Source organism: Sceloporus occidentalis, unplaced genomic scaffold (genome assembly GCF_023333645.1).
Source record: "Sceloporus occidentalis isolate IW3139 unplaced genomic scaffold, rSceOcc1.0.p SCAF_8, whole genome shotgun sequence".
Lineage (NCBI taxonomy): Eukaryota > Metazoa > Chordata > Lepidosauria > Squamata > Phrynosomatidae > Sceloporus > Sceloporus occidentalis.
In genome coordinates, this window is record NW_028316988.1 from 18,647,301 (window position 1) to 18,667,544 (window position 20,244).

Below are 20,244 nucleotides of genomic sequence, written 5' to 3' on the forward strand. Positions count from 1 at the left end.
GTACATTGTGGTATATATATTTGTAGACTCGCGGCTAGCCTACACATTTAAAATACTGTTTGTAGAGTGTGATTAGAATGGGATTTGGCCACATGCACCTCGCAGGAGTTTGGGCTTCCCCCCAAAAAAAACCTTCTGCAAAAAAAGGCTTCATGGTTTTTACTAGCGTATCCATGAGGATGTGCATTATCGAACTTGTGGCCATCCATTTGCTTTGCAAAACCGCACATTTCTGACCACATTTATATATATATAATAAATGAGTTCCAGGTATAAATGTAGTCTTGGGAACCATTTTGCCCAACGAGGGAAGGAAAGCCTGTCAATTCGTGGCCCAGGCATGCACTGGTGAGAACAGTAGGCCTTTCCATAGTGGGTTGAGATGCTCCGTCTCACGACTGAAAAGAGCAGCCCTTCTGTTCTGGCAGGGAAAAGCCAAACCCTCCTGTTTCTTTTCTTTCCTCCCTCTGCCCCTTTCTCTGAACTCCGTGATCCTTCTCATATATTGTACAGACTTATCTGCTCATTAACAATTATCGTCTCTCTGAAAGGGATAATGACCATACGTACAGTGCGGAAACCTCATTAGAGCGGAGCTAATGAAGTACTTACAAACCCTGCCACCGCAGGGGGAAGGGCGGCAAAAGCATCTTTTGGAAACCAGCCCGTGGCTGTGAATGTGGCATGATCTAAAAGGCTAAAAGCAAGAGGGGAAAAAAAGAAAACCCTCAGTCCAAGCAATGGGGAACGGCAGACAGTTCTAGTGCGCTGTTCTGGAACTGCACAGTGTGTGAGTCCTGTGGAAGAATGAAGCCGGGCTCCTTTCTGTGCTGGGCTGTGGGTACGAGTTAACAGTCACGATTTCAGAGAGTGCGTTGTTGACATTGTTGGTCACAAGGCTGATGGTGCTGTGCTAAAACCCAACCAGCAACATCAGCCAAAACTAATTCCCCAAGAGGCACAAGTTAAGCATGCAGATCTATGCATGGGCATCACTACGGGGGTGACGGGAGTGTGGACCACACCAGGTGTCACCCTCAGTTGGGGTGACACCATTGGTCACCAAACATCTGCCTTTCAGCAGAGATGGATTGTGGTGTTCTCCTGTGCTCCTTTGAAATGTTGGAACTGAGCAGTAGATGGTGTGAATGGGATAAGTGGAGAAAGAAAGAAGAGGCCTCATTTTTTGGGGGGGAAAAACTTAAAATGTGGAAACCTAAAATTTTAATTTTAATTTTTTTCTTATCTTTTCAAAAGAATAAAGTGGTTAGAGTGAACCACTTTGCATTGACAATTTTCCATGGGAGAAAGCCAGGGTGACCAGATGTCCTAACCTCATAAAAGAGGATGAGGCACCACAAAATGTAGGACATTTAAGGAAAATGTAGGGCATAACATGACCAAATAAAAGCTAAAATAAACGTTCATGCTTCTTGGTCATGCTCCAAATGGAGGACATTTTGGCATTCCTCCTGGACAGAAGGCTGAAATGTTGGAAATGTCCTCGAATAGGAGGACATCTGGTCACCCTGGAGAGAGCAGAACTTGGAAATAAGTGGGAATGGTTTTATTTGGGGTGTCAATGGAACTACGTTTTGGAAAGCGTAACAAGTGGGAACAAAGAGGCTTGCAAAATTTGTGTGTGGAAAAGTGATGGGGATGCAAACAATCCAATGCGCCTCCAGTCAGAATGAATGGCAAGGGGGGAGATCTGAGCTGGAGGCCTGCTAGTAGAAGACTTTCTACTAACCAAATTCCTAGTAGAAGACTTTCACTTCTCCATCTTTCTCTTCTGATTGGCAAAAAAACTTTCCTCCTGGGCTTTTGACACAGACTCTTTCCTACCCTTTAGACCATCTCTGTGGCATGGATAAGATGGTTGGGATTGACCTTAATACTGCATGGGTTGGAACGACCAACAAAATCCTGATTCCAGATTCTTCCAATACCTCCATTGAGTATCTTTCAAAATGGTGACAGGAGCGACCTGATGTGAAGCATTCACAGTTCTTTGCCCAATTCCTCAAGTGCTTCACCAACAAATCTCATGATTCTTCAGGGTGCAGACATGACAGTTCAAGCAACAGCAAAAATGTTCTCTCTCTCTCTCTCTCTCTCTCTCTCTATATATATATATATAGTATGAAAGAGACTACTTGTATGTCCATCAACCACTTTTCCGGCTATGGTTTGGAGCTGGCATTATTGTCAAGATCATCCTGCATCTTCTTGCCTTGTCACCCTGTTCTTAGAAATCCACGGATGTAATTTCAGAAGGATTGGTGGTGTAATATTGTTTTATAAGCAGAACACCAGAGACGAGGGCGTTTGTTTTAAAGGCCATAACGTCTTAGAAAGTAACTGGGCACTCTTCTCATAATAGAAGAACACCCATCTATATTGCTCAGAAAAAAAGGGAGGAGGAAAGGATGAGGAAATGAATAAAATAGAAAACCAACAAATTGTGCATCTCAAGGCAATCAACACCATTCCCTTTCCTTTGCATGGTTCAAAATTTGCTGATCATGGGGAATGAAGAAGGAGTTGTGATTTCGATCATTGAAACCCAGGCTCTGACCCCCAAATTTCTACAGCTCTGTAGAAAAAATGCTTTTATTTTATTGGTGCCTTTTGCAAAAGGAATGTGTCTCTGTATGTATGTGCATGACAGAGGTTAGCAAAGTTTGTTCCAGCTTACCTGAATTCCTTACATGACACTATATTCTGCCCCAACCCTAATGAAGCCAGTGAGTTCAATGCATTAAAAGTAGCATACCCTCCCATATTTCATGGCTAAAACCTGAGACATTTGTGGCCAAACAGCATCAGAGCGCAGTCAAGATGGCCAAAGGTATTAATGACGAAGAACACCATACAGGGAGTAAAATGATTATGGTCATTACAACTTGACTATCCATTAAAAACGCATTATAAAGTTGCAAGAGTGCTTATTATTTACTGTAACAATAAAGAGCGGTTGATGCACAGTTACAAAACCGGAGTCACGAAAGGATGAGACAGTTTGCTTTTGACTAAGTTACTTGGGAGTGCAGGATTCTTCCTCTTCTTGTCCTCTCATTCCTGCTGAGTTACTTGAGTGCAAACTATGTTTGAACTTTGAATCCAGTTTGCAGGAATTGAAGTAGGCTGGGCAAAAAAGTGGGAAAGTGAGAAGAGGAGTGAGAAACAGGGACACTTTTAAAGCAGCTGAAAAAGTGGGATGGCAGAGGCTCCATCAGGACTGTCGCTGCCAAGCTGGGACAGTTGGAGGGTACAAAGTAGGTAGAAAAATTGAGTCATATCCATTTTAATTGCTTTGTTTTTATTGAGGTTTGTTCCAAGATCCATAGCCTTTTGGCAAACTGGGTGGATGAAGGTTGTAAATGTGAGTGGGAGAAAGAGATTAGCAGGTTTTGCTTCAAGTTAACATCCCCAAGGGTGCCAAGGAGAGCTCAATAACCTATGGAGGAGCCTGTAATAGAAGTGGGTGCTCTTTTGCCCATGGTGTGAACTGAGACCCTGGAAGCAGAGAAGGGCTGGTGGGCTGGAAACTATTTTAAATGACCTATAAATAAGCGCCATGAACAATCTGGAGGCTGCCAACGTCTGGCAGAAATAGATTGCTTGTTGCTAAAGGCAACCTGTCGATCTGGGAGGCGAGAGCCCAAGTCTGGTCGGTGGGGCTGGGTGCACACATATGGGAACCCTTGGCACCGACTGCATTTGCGCAGGGCCATACAGTGAAGACGGGGCTGCAATAGGCAAGAAGTAACTCATTGCTTTATTTGTGGAGATGAAGACAATGTTAGTGGTGAACATTAGGATGATTTATATTCTGCTTTCCCTCTAAAACAAGGCCTGACCTGTGCAGGCATAAGTCATGATACGTTGCTATTGTTGTGTGTCTTCAAGTTGTTTCCGATTTATGGCAATCCTAAGGCAAACCTATCATGGAGTTTTCTTGGCAAGATTTATTCCAAGGAGGTTTACCATTGCCTTCCCCTGAGGCTGAGAGCATGTGACTTGACCAAGGTCACCCAATGGGTTTCCATGGCCAAGTGGGGAATCAAACTTTAGGAGCTTATCGCACTGACGTCCAGGAATGCAAATGGCACGGTACGAAAGGGGGAAGGAAGGGAAGGGAAGGGGGAAAGAATGCATTTTACTGCACACCAGAATGCCACCGACGCCGCCGGAAGTCCCTGTTCCATTCCAAATCCGTCCCCCAGAGACCGATTTTCAAGAACTGTTCAGAACAGTTCCTGAAAATCGGCATCTCATGCATGGATGGGGAATGGAACGGGGACTTCCGGCAGCATCGGTGGTGTTTCGGTGTGCGGTAAAATGTGTCCTTTTGTCCCATGCCATTTGTGTTCCTGGAGCCCCGTGCGATAAGCTCCTTAGTTTCTGGAGTCCTAGTCCAATGCTTAGGCCACTACGCAGGGCCAAAAAAATCACCATTGCCTAACAAATATATCCTGCTGATACTGACTTGGAGTTACACAGCTTGCATGACAGAAGAATTATGTTGGGCCTGTACATGCCAAATTAGGACAACTGTAGGGTATGGACCTGGAGTATTCTGCCCCTCCTGTGAAGACCTGTCAGTGAAAATATATATGCTGTAAATGACAAGGACATCGTAGGAAGGGAACTGCCTTATGCCAAGTAGAGTTCCAAGTTAATCCAGCTCCAGGTTGTCTACACTGACTGGCTGCTGCTCTCCAAGATTTTAGACCAGTCTCTCTTTTCTACCTTTCTTAGAAATGCTGCCAAAGATTACAATGTGAACTCTTCTCTCTGGGCTACAGCCCTTCTCACAAATGCCAGCGTTTCATTTCTGTGGCCCTTGATTCCTTGCCCACCGCTGGTCTTCAGACTTTCTGAGAGTCGTGTTGCAAGGATTGCTCCAAGTTCAGAGGTTAGGTTTTCCACCATTTTGTGAGGTTGTGAGCTCCATCGCTATGAGTCTGGCCAGGATTGGGAGTAGTTTAGGGAGGATGTGGTTTTATTTCTCCCTCTTGGTAACATAAAGAAATTATCGTATAATTAATCTATATCTGTGCTGTGTGTGCCTTAGTCTTTAGGATGTGTCTTCTTCCTTTGACTTTGGATTTGCACTAAGAGGAAAAGGGTAGGAAGGACTTGCAAGTGCCTAGTGAGACAGCACACAGGGAGTAAAATGATTGTTGTCATTACTACTTGACGATCCATTAAAAACAAATTACAAAATTACAAGAGTGCTTATTATTTACTGTAACAATAAAGAGTGATTGATGCATAATTACAGAACCGGAGTCAACAGCCAACACAAGTACATCAGGAGGCACACACTGTTCCTGGAGCACACATTGTATAATATTAATGTGATTCACATTTGCTTTATGAGACTAATGCTTTCCCAAATTTTGGTCTTCCATTTGTTTTGGACTTCAGCTCCCAGAAGCCCAAGCCAACTTGGCCAACAGTCAGGAACGATGGGAGATGAAGTCGAAATTATCTGGAGATCCAGAGGTTGGGAAGTACTGCAGTACGAGTTATCATATATACTTAGAAAAGATGTATCATTTCCCTTATAATTAGGACTTCAGTTCCCATCATTCCTGAATGTTGGCCAAGTTGGTTCAGATTTCTGGGAGCTGAAATCCAAAACAAATGAAAGACCAAGTAATGAATGGTCACTGAATAGAGTCAGTTTAGAAAACCAGGGCCTGTTACAGACAGGCCAAAATAAAGCTGCTTCGAGTCACTTTGGAGGTATGGTATTTCAATGATGCATGTGTCCTAAGAGTCCAAAAGCCGCACCAAAGCCACACTACTGTTCTAAGGACTGGAATGCAGCTTTAGTGTGGCTTTTGGACTCTTTGGACGCATGCATCATTGAAATACCATACCTCCAAAGTGACTTGAAGCAGCTTTATTTTGGCCTGTCTGTAACAGGCCCAGGTTAGAGAAAGGCTGTCATAGTCTTGGCTAAAGTGTGTGTGTGTCTGTGCGCACACACAAGCCTGCCGTCAAATCACCTGCCGACTTATGGCAACCCCATGAATTTCATAGGGTTTTTCATAGGCAAGGAATACTGAGAGGAGGTTTTGCCAATTCCTTCCTCTGAACTACATCTGGCATTTGTTTGTGGTTTCCCATTCAAGTACTAGCTAGGGCTGAACCTGCTTAACTTCCAAGATCAGGCAAAATCTGGTGCCTTTAGGGTATTTCAGGCCTTTATGTATCATACATGCTGATGGTGAGAACGTTTGGACCATGGAATAGATAAGGTGGTGGAGTCTACTTTGGTGCAGTTTTTTAAACAGAGGTTGGATGTCTACTTCTCAACGTCCTTTGACAGTGGATTCCTGCCCAGACAAAGAATAGTACTAGGTGTCATCTGGGGTTCCTTACAAATCTATCTATCTATCTATCTATCTATCTATCTATCTATCTATCTATCTATCATCATCATCATCATCTGCATTCCTCCTTCCCCCCCAGATTGGGACTCAAGTTGGCATGCAACTTAAAACGATTGCAAGAAAGTTGTTATGCACCTTTGAGTCATTTCTGATTTATGGCGACCCTCTAGCATGGGGTTTTCTTGGCAAGGTTTGTTCAGAGGTTTGTCCATTGCCTTCCCCTGAGGCTGAGAGAGTGTGACTTTCCCAAGGTCACCCAGTGAGTTTCATGGGCGAGCGGGGATTCAAACCCCGGTCTCCAGAGTCATAGTCCAACACTCAAACCACTACGCCATGCTGACTCTCTTAAAAACATGGAAGTGGCTGACCTTAAAACAGAATCAAATTATTACCAATATGCAAACAACTAAAACTATGCACTTGGAAAGCAGTGTTAAAACGGCACAGTTGCCACCGTATTTTCCAGTTGAGGAAGTCCCTTTCAACGTTATGTGGTTACGGTTGTCCCCACCCAACGTTGTGCATTCCAGGCTTAGTTGCCAGGTGAGATCTTTAGATATAGAGGCGTTCACAGAGGAGTTGCTTGTCTGGGAAATGAGGCCATAGCAATCCAAAGAGTTAGAGGATTTAGGAGAAACCTGTCCTGCAAAAAAAAACCCCAGATAAATCTTTCATAGCAGCTGACATGTCTCTGGGCCCAAAGAGATCTGAAAACAAAAGAGTATGGAGGGCAATTTTCAAGGATTCCCTAAATAGCACAGATGGAGAAAGGTACATAGTAGCAATAAATCCATTCCTAGCAAACTGCAACGTTTGAGAGTCCTTCTGTAGATTTGGCTTGGCGACTGATATATTTATGGCTTTTTCCTCCTGTCTTTAAAAGGGGCGTGGGGCCGGAGCTCGTGCTTGAACTTCAAACAAAGAATTATGTTGTAAACATAGCATGCCAAGTTTAATTGTCACCGTTCAAGGCTCAGAAGTGATAACCTGCCAAGGTGTGTTTCCCTGCCCTCCTTGGAAAGGGATTGAGCTTGCATTGGAAATATGGAGCTGTGTCACAAAACCGTGTGTCGGCTTTTTCATTCTGAGATCTCCACACCGAGGCTTAGTTTCCAACTTCCGTGATGCAAAAATGGCTATGTGTATGAATGTGTCAGTGCGCTCTCTTGCAGGCATGCTATCTCAGTGATTTGGGAGGAAGCATCAAAGTATTTTGACATTTTGTTAGTGATCCCAGCTGGGTTTTGCAAACAGCTTGATAGAGAACATTGAAGGTGTGAGCCTCCTCTGCATTGGATTTAGAATCAGAGGGAGAACTGAAACAGATTTGGTGAAGATATGAGAGAGGGCCTTCTTGGTGGATGCTCCTATGCTGTGACATTTTCTTCCAAGTGAAGCTGGTCTGGGCCTTTATGTCCGTTCTTCCACTAGTAGGCAAAGATCATTTTATTCAGGGGCCCTTTTACTCTATACATTTATAGCACTATATTCCACTTTAACAGTTATGGATATGTCCTATGGGATTCAGAGACTTGTAGTTTGGTGAGGCATTGAAGCACTTTGGCCCAGAAAAGTTCTAAATGCCCTTTGTGAAACTGCGAATCCCAGGAATCCATGGGATGCTGCCATGGCAGTTAAGTGGAACGTAGCATTGCAATTGCTTAGTGTGAATGGCCCTTGAGTGGGCTTTTGGAAACTAAATGGCTGCTATGAAAAAGGGCTTTTAATTAGGGATGATGCAATTTTCTAAAGTAATAATAATAATAGTAGTAATAATGTGCTTTTAAATTGCTCTTGAATACAGTTTGTCTTATCATCGTCATCTTCCAATGTTTGCAGACTGTTCAGATCGAGAGATTTCAAAGTGGTGTGTAATGAAACAAACAACCTGAATGCACATAAGCATGAGATACAGTGTGTATATGTTCATGAAATGGAGGATCGGACTGTGTAAGGGAGGTTTGCAAAATTGGTATGCCTTCCATGTGTGTCTACAACAGGTGACGAAAATGTGGCCCACGGGTTGCATATGGCCCGAGGCTGTTTTGTGGCGTCTCAGGGTCTGTGTATGGAATAGAGGTGCCGTCTCTTTCAAGTGCTTTGGATGAAAGGGAGAACATCTGAATTTGCAGACTTAAGCCCTTAACACCACATCATCTGAGCCTAAAGGATAATGCACAGCACCATCATCTTTGGCAATGGGGTATTCTGAGCTGCCACCTTTGATATGGCTTGCTTTTGTTTTGAACAACTGAAGAATGGAGGAGCCAAAACATTTTGCTAATTGGATGATTAAGATCTGTTTGTTAATCAATATATGTGTTTGAGGTGATTTACTGCACCCTTTTGGCATTCAGAACAATATGCTGGAAGTACTACTAGTTTGCTTTTAAATCACAAACACACACACACACAACAGTATGGAAACAACTGAATACTTTCAGGTGTTGGGTCTATAACTGTAACCACACTCGGGACATGGTTAGGGAGCCCCAGAGATTAGGGCCCCATTCACATTATGAAAATAATCTGGGATGAATCCAGGTTATTCCCTTGGTGTTCACACTTGCCCCAAATACACTCAGTGCAATTTTTTTTTGGGGGGAGGGATACCAAAAGACCCACTTAGCCCAGGTTATTTGATACCATTCCCCCCCCCCCCCAAGTTTTCCTGAAAGATTGGCACCAACCCACATCTTCAGCATCAATATGTTTCCGAATTGATTCGGATCGCTCTGTATCGTTCAAGGGAATGGTGGTGGCTCCTTTCTATCCCGAAACGATGGCATGTGTGAATAACGCAAGGGTTAAAACGACTCTGAGAGATTCAGAAACCTACAATGTAATGGGAACAACAATCCCGATATGCATCAATGCAGAGATCTGCATCTCATTGGGACAACAAAACTGAGTGTGAATGTCCCCTAGGTCAGAGACTGGTGACTTGATCAGACAATTTGAGTTGACCAGGAGGTGGAACCTTTCTGAATCAGGTCCTAAACAGAGCAGCGATAAACACTGGCATTGGGGCAGGGAGGGGGCATGGTGGCCACACACTGTGCCCCCTGACTCCGCCCCCAGGATGGTGTGACACTGTGCATCCCACCACATGGAGGGAGGCATTATGGCACTCCCTTGGCACAGCGTGTACACACGCTCACCAAAGGAGTGCTGAAAAGTGCTCCCAAGTAGCCAAAATGGCTGCAAAACAAACACAGATGAAGCGGTTTGCTCTGATATGGCTCTCAGGCTACTTCTGTATGACAGAATCAATGCAGTTTGACACAACTTTGGCTGCCATGGCTCCATGCCATGGAATTCTGGGATTTGGAGCTCTATGAGATCTTTAGTCTTCTCTGTCACATAGATCTGGCGCCACAACAAACTGCAAATCCAAGGATTCCAAAGCATTGAGCCATGGCAGTTAAAGTGGTGCCAAACTGCATTAACTGTGTAGTGTAGAGGTAGCCTCCGTTTTCTTAGAGTCCTGAACAAATGGCCAATTTTGTCTCAAACATGAAACCGGAAATGATATCCTATCCACAAGGGACATGCACCAGTGTGGTCTGCTGCAGGGAATGTGGGAGGGAAAATTAGTTTTAGGTCATACAGGCTTCCTGTTTGTTAGGTTGCCCATATTCTGTCTTCCGCTCTGTCCCAATTCCATGGCCAGAATGCTTAGCTTGAAGTGCCAGAAAAAACTAAAATGTACACAGATCAATTTCTGAGAGAAGATGGTGGGCATTTTTGAGGAGGTGTCCAGGCACTGGGTGCGTGTTTTACTTACACAATCTTGCAGGAACACAGGATAGTCATCCCTCATATTTCGCTATGCTTTTCATCTTCAAAGGGTGAGTCTACATGAATAAATACTCCTCAGATTCCAGTGGAATAGAATGCAATCTGGCCACATGCAAATCACAAGGGTTTTTGCATCCCCCCAGAAAAAACAAACCTCCTTAAACTCAGCAGAAAAACACTTTGCGTTTTTTTACCAAGAAATCCCCAGAAATGCACACCATTACACATGTGGCTGTCCGTCTGTTTTGCACAGATTCGGACAAGTGTGAATTTTTGGCTGAGGGAGAGTAAATAGATGTGAACAGATACAAATTTGGGCAGGAAAGTGTAAACAATCAACCAAATGTGCCAAAATCAGCAGCAGTACATATAATACACTTCTACCAAGTCCAGGGTGGCATACATGTGGGAATTTGGTTTTGTTTGCCACACAGCCTTGCAAGGTTTGACTCTAAAGAGGCAATTTTGTTCTCAAATCTGTTTCCTTGCACAGAACGTTGTGTTTGGACAAATATTTCAACCCACATCTCTTGCTCTCTCTTTCCATTTCTGACATGCCACTTATTCCTCTAACTCTACAAGGGAATGTGGGGGTGGTGGGTAAGAGGGACCACACAAGATTTTCATTCTTGTCTTCCCCACCCTTTAATAATACTAATACTAATACTAATGATGATGATGATGTGGAGTGGAATGACTTCATCTTTGGGGTCTTGGAGACATCACAATGCTTTGGGGCTGTTTTCATCCCCTCCCGGGTCTTTTTCCTGCCCAGAAAAAGCATTTTAGATGCCGAATTTAAGGTTGTTGAATGATTCATGGGAGAAGTGACAACCTGAACAAAAGGAAAATCTTTCCATTTGTGTGGACTAGCCAAGAATCTTCTGTGAATTCCAAGGCAGGGTGGGAGGACTGTGAGAGTGAAGGCAAGGCTGGATTATCCATGGTTCTGTTGGATCAGTTTGCAAAGGGATCTTGTAGCACTCTTGAGACTAACGTAAAGAAAGAAGATGGTAGCGTGAGCTTTCATAGATTCGAGCCTACTTCCTAAGATGTGTGTAGGGTCAAGTCTACGAAAGCTCATGCTACCAACTTCTTCCTTTCAGTTAGGGGCTGTACAAACAGCCCCTAAAGGATGGCCTCCAGCCGCCCCTTTCCTAGCCGAATTGGGGCTGTGGCAACCTCATGCTGTGGCCCCGCTCTGGCCTTTCGAGGGCGCAAAAAGGAGCTGCAAAAAGTGGCTTCTTTTTGTGCCTTTGAAAGGGCACCATAGCTGCGTTGCCACGTCTATATGGTGCTCCTTTGGTGATGTGTTGTATGGATGCAGCACCAGAGGAGCGCCATGATGTTGCATGCTGTGTGGAGTGGCACATGGCATCAGGGTGCCCTGGGAGGGTGGAGCTGGGCGTGCGTTATGAAGACGCTACGTCCTAACTTTGCTCCCATGCCAGCCCTAATGTACAGGGTCCTAGTCTCAAAGGTGCTACAAGATCCCTTTGCTGAGACAGTGACACCTTTGCTTTTTGCTGGGTCAGTCTACAAAGACTTTGTTCCATCCACAAAATTATTAAAAACATTGTCTCTAACATAACCTTCAGGCAATGTGTATAATGTGCATATGAAACATAAATGAATTTGAAGTTGCAACATGAGCCCCATCTCCAAGATATCTCATTTTGTAGATGTAAATATTCCAAAATCTGTTAAACTTCAAAATCGAAACCATTTCTGCTCCTAAGCATTTTGGAGAAGGAAGACTCAACCTGCATTTCATTACTGCTTTTACAGTGGGCTGCTACACGTGGTTTTTGAGCACTGTAGGTTTAACAGTTTGGCAACGTCAGCAGAAGGGGATTGCTTAGCCTTCCTTACAATTCTGATATAAATGTTACCTTTGCGGCTTAAAAAACCAGGTGAGGGCATCTTTCCAACACGACTTCCGCACTTTGCAAAGTCAGGCCAATGAGCTCAGCTTACTTAACCTTGCAAGGGACTAATTAGTTCATTGGCAAAGTGCTCCAGAGAGCGAACACTAATTAATTGGCATTATTTATTAACGCACCAGTTAGGCCTTTGACCCTCAAGGCCTCTTTTTCATTTCCACGTTCTCCTAACTGGTTGCCTGAGTGTACACTCAGCTGCCCCAGTTCTACAAAAGACAACTTCAGCTTGCTATTTTTCCTGTGTGGCTTTGGCCCCGTAACAAACCCCCAAGGTAGGTAGGTTAGGCCAAGGGCCAAAGACTTCACCTCAAGCCTGTCCAGCATTGGGGGGTCATGGTTGATCTGGGATTCAGAGGTCTACCTCCTACATCTTTGCCCATCTCTCTACTGCCTTTTCTTGTTAGAGAGACCACATTTTTGTGTGGAAGCATGCCCTCAGGAATTCTGTTTTTCATCACTGTTGGGCCGCGAACCTTGGAGGCCCTCTGGGAAGAGTGTGGCCAAGGTGTTAGCTTTCTGAAGTTTAAATAGGTGAGAGGGGAAAAAGAGGACACCAGGTAGGTGGCACATTTCTCTTGGCCTCCTTACCTGGACTTGCGATGCTGATGGTCTCCCAAAATCAACAAACAGGGGAACTACTTTTCCTCCCAACCGACGTGGAAAGTTGACAATCCAGGAAACCCCTGGGAATATTCCAGAGAGTCTTCCGGACAAAGCAGAGTGGCAATGCTGGGAAAGTCTGTGGCTGGGGTAGGGAATCTGAGGCTCTCCAGATGTTCACGAACAACTGCTTCCACACTGTACTTCACCAGTGGCCAGATTGTCAGGGGAGGATGGGCACTGGAGCTCAAGAACATCTGGAGAGCCACAGATTCCCATCCCAGATTTAAGGAATGCCTCTGGCCACATGAAGAGGGCTTGGTAAAATGATTGATCCATGAATGCTTGTGGTGGAAGCTTTCACAGGGGAATAACTTCAGGAATTGGGCAGCGGGTGGTGGTCAGTGGACAAGAAATCATTGGGAAGTCTTAAGAAAAAGAAAGTAGGGCTTGTAAATTGAAGGAGTGGGCTAACATGGTGTCCACACTCCACTCTAGATATTCATCAAGATCTCTGGGTGTGCGTTTCCGCTTGAATCCCTTTGTTACATAGAGATTTTGGTTCATCTTTCTGATGATACGGGATGGTATAAACCACCTCTTTGACCTGACTCTAGGAAAGTATCTACATTACTCAGTTTATAGCAGTAGAATAGCACTGTGACTGCTATGGTTCCATTCTATAGGTCTGAAGTCTGAGTAAGGACTGACTATTTCCTGCTCAAGAGCTCGAGTTAATTCCTATAAAACTACTCTTCCCAAGATACCCTGGGAGGAGGAATAGAGGATTACATCGATTTAATTCTCTAGGGTAGACAGATAACTCAGTACAGTATGTTCTGTAGGCATTTTTATTCCATTGCATAGTGCCTGAAGATGGCTTCTGTTTTCCTATCTCAGGAGTAGACAGCATGCTTCAGAATTTGGACAACTTCATGTTGCCATTTTGGGCTCTTTGGAAGACCAAAGCATTCAATCATAGCCATTTTGACAGAGCAAAATTGATGCTTCATCATTTTTAAGGTGCTGTTTGAGAAACACTGTGGCTGTTTTGGGAGAGTGAGTCAGAGATCCTGGGACTTGCAGTTTGGGCAAGGATATTTCCAATTTTGAGTTAGAGATCATGAATCCTAGGCTTGCATAGGATGTAGCCATGGCAGTGAAATCATGGGGCTATAACTGTGGCATTGTCTGCACAGGCCAAAAGGCCCATCTCCCTTCTGTTCTGGCATTGTCCTGTTTGGATGACAGATGATCCAAACTTAAGTTCTGTTTTAGAGTAAAAAAAACTAACTTGTTTCTTTGGATCATCTGGTAAAATCCAGAGCCCTCCATTTCTATGCCGTAATGGTTATCTGCACCGGTGTCTCACTGGGCTGCCTGGCACATCTACCATTGTTGCAGGTCACTTGTTTTGAGGCCAGAATGAGGTGCCTAGCTATGTGATCATGCCTGGGCAACTTGTTCTGGCCTCAGTGTCCCACGGTGGCAGCAGATGTGTCAGATGGCCCAGTGGAACCCCTGTGCATAAAGTCACTGTGGCATAGAAATGGAGGCTGAGGTAACAGCAGTTTGGAACAGATTTGGAGGCCATGATGCCTCCAAAATATCCTGGCCAGTGCAGACAAGACCTGTGTAGTATTAAAAGGTCTCTGGTTTTAAGGATTCTCCTATTTTCCCTATTTGGGTTGTGTTGTGGTTTTTCTTTAAGCTGAGCAATGAGCAAAGCATGGCATGCCCAGGAACAGAAATTGTTGATATAGAGTTGAATGGTATACTGCACCTGATCAAATTAGTAGATGTCTGAGAACTCATAGGCGAACCTTTCTAGCATACTTGGTTTAGGCCAGTTCTACTCAAAACAATGCTCTGTGGACCTATTCTGATCCATGACCCACCTGGCTCTGAATCCATGACAGTTTTCCAGGAAACTATGTTGCATACCATAATAAGATGGCACAAATGTTATATTACTCCCTGGCACATTGGGGAGGGTGGGAATTGCCAGTCTGCCACATCAGATAGTTGCTTCGTCTATGTAGTTTAGCAAGTGCCTCCTAGTTATTAACTTGTACATGGTTCTTTTGCTTGCTGCCTTGCCAGCGAGCCACACCAGAGATCCGAATATATGAAAATAGAGCAAAATGATCTTATATCCTGACATGTGGAGGGATTTGCAACGAGTTGTGAAGCTTGTGGCGCTAATGGGCTGAGCTGAGCTGTCCTAATTCCACAGAGAAGTGGGGCAAATCGCTTTCAGAGGAGGCTGAGGAAGGAAGGAAAGAAAGAAAAAGAAAGATAGAGGAAACGGAAGCCTAAAGAAGGGAGATTTGGACTCTGAGGAGAAGGAAAAAACAACATTTTAACCAAGGGGACTATGACTCTGGAGATCATGGCTTGATTTCCTGCTGAGCCATGGAAACCCATTGGGTGAACCTGGGCCAGTCACACACTCTCAGCCCCAGAAAAACCCATGATAGGCTCACTTTAGGAATGACTTCAAGGCATGCAACAACAACCAACACTGAGAATTGTACTCCTGAGTTGCCAAAGATTGTGGGAGGACACTCCTTGGATTGCCTGGTCTTGCCACACGTGGCTGAATCGTATCTGGCGTGGACCCCAAGAGCAGCTGCTACTAGGATGTTTAGAGAAACCCACTCCCCTTCCTTTCATAGCTTGTCAGCGCTTTCTAATCTGCCGTCACCTCCCTCCTTGCAAAAGCGCCTTCCCGGCTAAGGTGCTGACATGTTTTTCAGAATCTTGCCGCTGAAGTAATTCTCTCCTGTTCCAAAAGGAACAACACGCAGGCCTGCCGGATTCCTTCCCTTCCCTTATCAGAGTCCGGCTGACAATTTTCAGTCAAAACATGCCTCTCGATAACAAGAGCGACTTTTCAGCAAAGCAGTCAGCACTGCATTTGGCGAGGCTTGTCTTGGGTGCCCTTGCGGTAAATGAAAGTGGCGTTGTGCTTGAATTTGTGGCCCGCGATTTGTGTGGCCAATGTTGCCTAGGCAGCTTTGGACCATTCCAGAGTAAGCCATTCACTCTCTTTTGTTTGGCTGGAAAAAAGTCAATCTGGATTTCTAAAAACAAAACAAAACCCACCAACCAACCAAGAAACAAAAACCATAGCCTTAGGAGCCACCAACAGCTCTCCTTGTTATCATAGGACCCAGACTCACTTGCAGGCCTTGCAGGAGACTAACACCAGATCCTGAAGAAGTTACTTTTTGGGACCACAATCCAGAATTTTTAATGCTGTTGTTGTTGTTATATGCATTCAAGTCATTTCAAACTGATGGTGAATCTAAGGCAAACCTATCATGGCAAGTTTCTTCAGAGGGGGTTTGCCATTGTCATCTTCTTTAAGGCTGAGAGAGTGTGACTTGGCAAAGGTCACCTAGTGGGTTTATGTGGCCAAGCCAGGATATGAACCCTCCAATGCTCAAATCACTACACCATGATGTTCAAACCACTGTGCCTCACTGGCTCTGCCAAAATTTTAGGAGTTGTTAAAAAATGAAAGAAGAACTTTCTTGAGAGCCCTTGCAAGTGTGAGCCTTATGAGATCAGAGGAACGTGATCGAACAAGTACGGCTAGGGATATGGCTTAGCAAAATGGTTGACTGGTTTGTTGTTTTTTCAGAATCTTTTTCATTAACCCATACCACATCTGCAGACAGATTTTATACAAATATACCTAAAATTAATGTATATAAGCAACTGTAACAAAACAAACTAAACTACTAAACAAAAGCAAGCATACACTACTGACTTGCGAGCTGTGCTTGTCTCTGGCGAGGGACATATTAGGATTTTTGGGGGGGTGGGTGGGTAAGTATAAAATCTTTGCATTCTTGGGAGTTCCAGATCTCGTGATTTGTAGCTTGGGCATCGGTTGGAAAGCTATAATGGTTGGGCACCTGTCTTGTTTGGACTCTAATTCCCAGAATCATTTAGTCGGCCCAGGGTGGTTCTGAAATCCCAGGGGAGACCCTTGGTGTCCCACTGAGAATGTGAGATTCTTCATGGTGGATTCCTTTGTGGGATCTCTTCCCATTTTTGGCAGAAGCTTGGCATCCATACCTATTGCCCTCGGCACACACAGTGGATTTGGGGCCAGTAGGTGGACATTTTCCCTTGCTCTGTTTGAGCATGCTTTATTGCACTTTAGATATTCACCAAGTTAAATTGACTGCAGACTGGCGAAATGGTTTGAGTGTTGGGCAACCAGGATTCAACTCCCAGTTTGGGCATGAAACCCACTGGGTGACCTTTGGTAAGTCATATGCTCTCAGCCTCAAAGGAAGTCAGTGGTAAACCTTCTCTGAACCAATCTTGCCAAGAAAACACCATGATAGGTTTGCCTTAGGGTCGCCATAAGTCAAAATGACTTGAAGGCACACAACAACAACATTGACTCCAGATCAGGGTTGCCAGTTCAGGAGTGTCCCAGACCCTGAGGTTTTAAGGCCAAATTTTGAGACTGAGAAAGGGCTCTTGGTGTTGTCATTAAGTTATGCATAAATAATCAACCACAGTTGCTCACAGTGTGTCATGATGGTATTTTACTTTTTGGAAATTAAGATATGAATTACACCTAACAGGCTTCGCACTCACTTAGGGAGATAGGATAAGGGGCACTTAATCAAGCTTACTTGCTTCTAGCCAGAAGATGGCTGCAGAGCAGAGTGGAGGGTGAGTCCTGGTGCTAAAACAACTGGGAGGGAAGGAGGATGCTAACTATGTAAATACAGAAACTCTTTGAAGAGTCATTGCAAGTTGCAACAAACAAGCAACGAAGCCTTGCAAACTGTAGCAAGTTACTGTTTTAATAGCTGAGTTGGAGATTTGCATGCAGTCCTTTTCTCTTGCCAGGAGTGGCAACCACCAAAACCAGGCACCCTCATCTCACACTTGGAGTTGACCATGAAAACTGGTGACTTAGGGCCAGGCCTTGAGGCCTGGCAACCCTACTCCAGATTGCAAATAGAGATGACCAAGGAAATAGTCTCCCTGGCTTCTCTTCCGTTTGGTGTTGGGCTGGCTTTTCTCTCTCTCTGCTTTTCAGACAGGCTGAAAGAGGGTTGTCCTGACTTTGACGTGGGCGGCTGGCTCTTTGGCCCACCCTTTTCTGCTTTTGCAACAAAGCTTGCACTGTCTCTGGACGCCAGCGCGGCGGCTGAATCATGTGCCGTAGTTGAGCAAATCGGGTGGGGGAAGAGGGAAGGAGAAAGGGAGGGAGATGTGGCCTACATATGGTACCTCTCTTGTCACATGAATCCAGTGCAGAGACGGGAATCCCTGGGAAATGATGAAGCAACCCTTTCCGCAGGCCTGGTGCTTCCTCTATGCCAGACATGGTTGCAGAACCACAGCAGCTTAGCTTTGTGTGTATAAGAAAGTGAGAAGTTCCCCACCCCCCCTTCTTTCTGGCTAAAGAAAATGGCAAGAGGCCTATGTGAACTTGAAAGATTCCCCGCAAAGTGTGTGCATGCCTTTTGCAAATGGCTTGACCCCTTTGGCCATTCTTGCGGTGCACCCCTGCCCACGATCCTGGGATGTTGTTGGCAAAAGCTCTTAGGCCAGACCTGTCTCTCTGTAAAATGATGCCCAGAATATGGACTTGTAAAGCTAAGAGCAGCTGGGCAAACAGGTTCCAGGTGAAATGGTGATAATTTGCCAGGTTGTTAGCTGCAGAGGTGAGATGTCTTGGCTTGTAGACAAGACAGTTGAACAAACACTGGGTTGGGAGTTTCAGTCCCAAGACCGTTTGCAGCATACAGTTATAGCGCTATGATTCCACTCCACCTGACAACCTTGTAATAATGTAATGTGCAGGTACAAAAACCTAGATAACCAAGAACATTGGAGACATTAAAATGTTATCGATAGTTCATCTTCCTTATCCACGGATTCAACTATCCATGGCTTGAAAGTATTAAAAAATCTATAAATTCCCAAAAGCTAACTTTGATTTTGGCATTATATATAGGGGGCACACTTTTACCGTGCCACTGTATTTAATGGGACTTCAGCATCCATGAATTTTGGTGTCCATGGAGGGACCTTGAACCAAACTCTAGTGGATACCAAATGTTCACTATATTTATATAATTATATAAGTTAAGTATATTAGGATGAGAGTCAGGGTGGTGCAGTGGTTTGAGTGTTGGATTCTGGAGACCAGGATTTGAATCCCCGTTCGGCCATGAAACCCACTGGGTGACCTTGATCAAGTCACACTCTCTCAGCTGTAAGAGAAGGCAATGGCAACCCCCTTCTGAAGAAACATGCCAAGAGCCCCCATGATAAGTTTGCCTGAAGGCACACCATCACCACCACCACCACAAAAGATATTTCATGCTGGTATAAGTTGGCCTTTAAAATAAAGTACTGCTGGTTATCCCAAATTTTGTTTCCAGAATTTCATCTAATCTTTCCAATCTTCTTTGGTTTGTGCCATTAATTTAATTTAGGTCCTCCATATCATAGAGGTTCACTAGCCGTTCTTGGCATCTGGTTTCCTGCCCATTGTTGTGCAAAGACTATTCTTGCAGCAGTCTCCATATACATCAATTTCCTCCAATACTTTTTCATATCTTTGTTGTCTAACATATGTGTCATGTTCACATGTTCTTTTTGGATTTTGGAATATTTTGGATTTTGGAATTCTGCATAAAGGAGATGCAATCTGTACTCATCTGTCAAGGTGATCACTGTTGTGGACAAGTGACTGTGTTGATCAGTGGCTTCAATGTGGTAAAGCATGACCCATTTTTCTAATCCTTAAATGAAAATAGTTGTATGCAGTTGTAGGAAATAAAACCAGTTATCAATCAATTCTTCCCTCATTCTCAGCTCCCCAAACTCTATTCAGAGCTTATCATTTCCTTGCTTCCTATTCGGCCCTCGCTCTGTCTCTGTCTGCCCTAACTCTGGCTGTATCCACACTGTATAAGCAATCCAATTTGATACCACTTTAACTGCCATGGCCCAATGCAATGGAATTATGAGAACTGAAGTTTTGTGAGCCTTCTGTCAGAGAACTTTGGTGTCACAGCAAACCACAGTTCCCAGAATCCCATAGCACTGAGCCATGGCAGTTAAATTGATGTCAAAGTGGGTTATTTCTTCAGTGCGGATGCAGCCTCTGTTTCATGCAAGTGCAGGGCTAACCTGGAAAGGAGTTCTGTCACAGTCACCCTCTGGCCAGCTTGTGTGTGTGTGTGTGTGTGTGTGTGCGCACGCGCGCTTCAGAGAGTAAAATAATTTTAAAAATCTTCCAAAGCAACTTCAAAAACAAGGGTGAGGAACTTTTCTCAGATGCACGTCCTTGATGGGCTGCATTCCAGGGATGGGTAGAGCCAAAGGCAAAAGGGGGAAGATCAAAATACCAGCGTATTTGAACTTAAAGCTCTTACTGCCAGTAACTGCATCTTAGGCTGCTGCTACACTGCCAAATTAATGCAGTTTGACACTGCTTT

The 20,244-nt window shown here is 44.4% G+C and overlaps 1 protein-coding gene across 2 annotated transcripts in view; it reads left to right on the forward strand.

Annotated features, from left to right (window-relative positions):
* The window catches only part of LOC149308106 (retinoic acid receptor RXR-alpha), a 138,514-nt gene that overhangs the window by 14,642 nt on the left and 103,628 nt on the right, over nucleotides 1-20,244 (forward strand). The gene's annotated exons all lie outside the window — the stretch shown is intronic.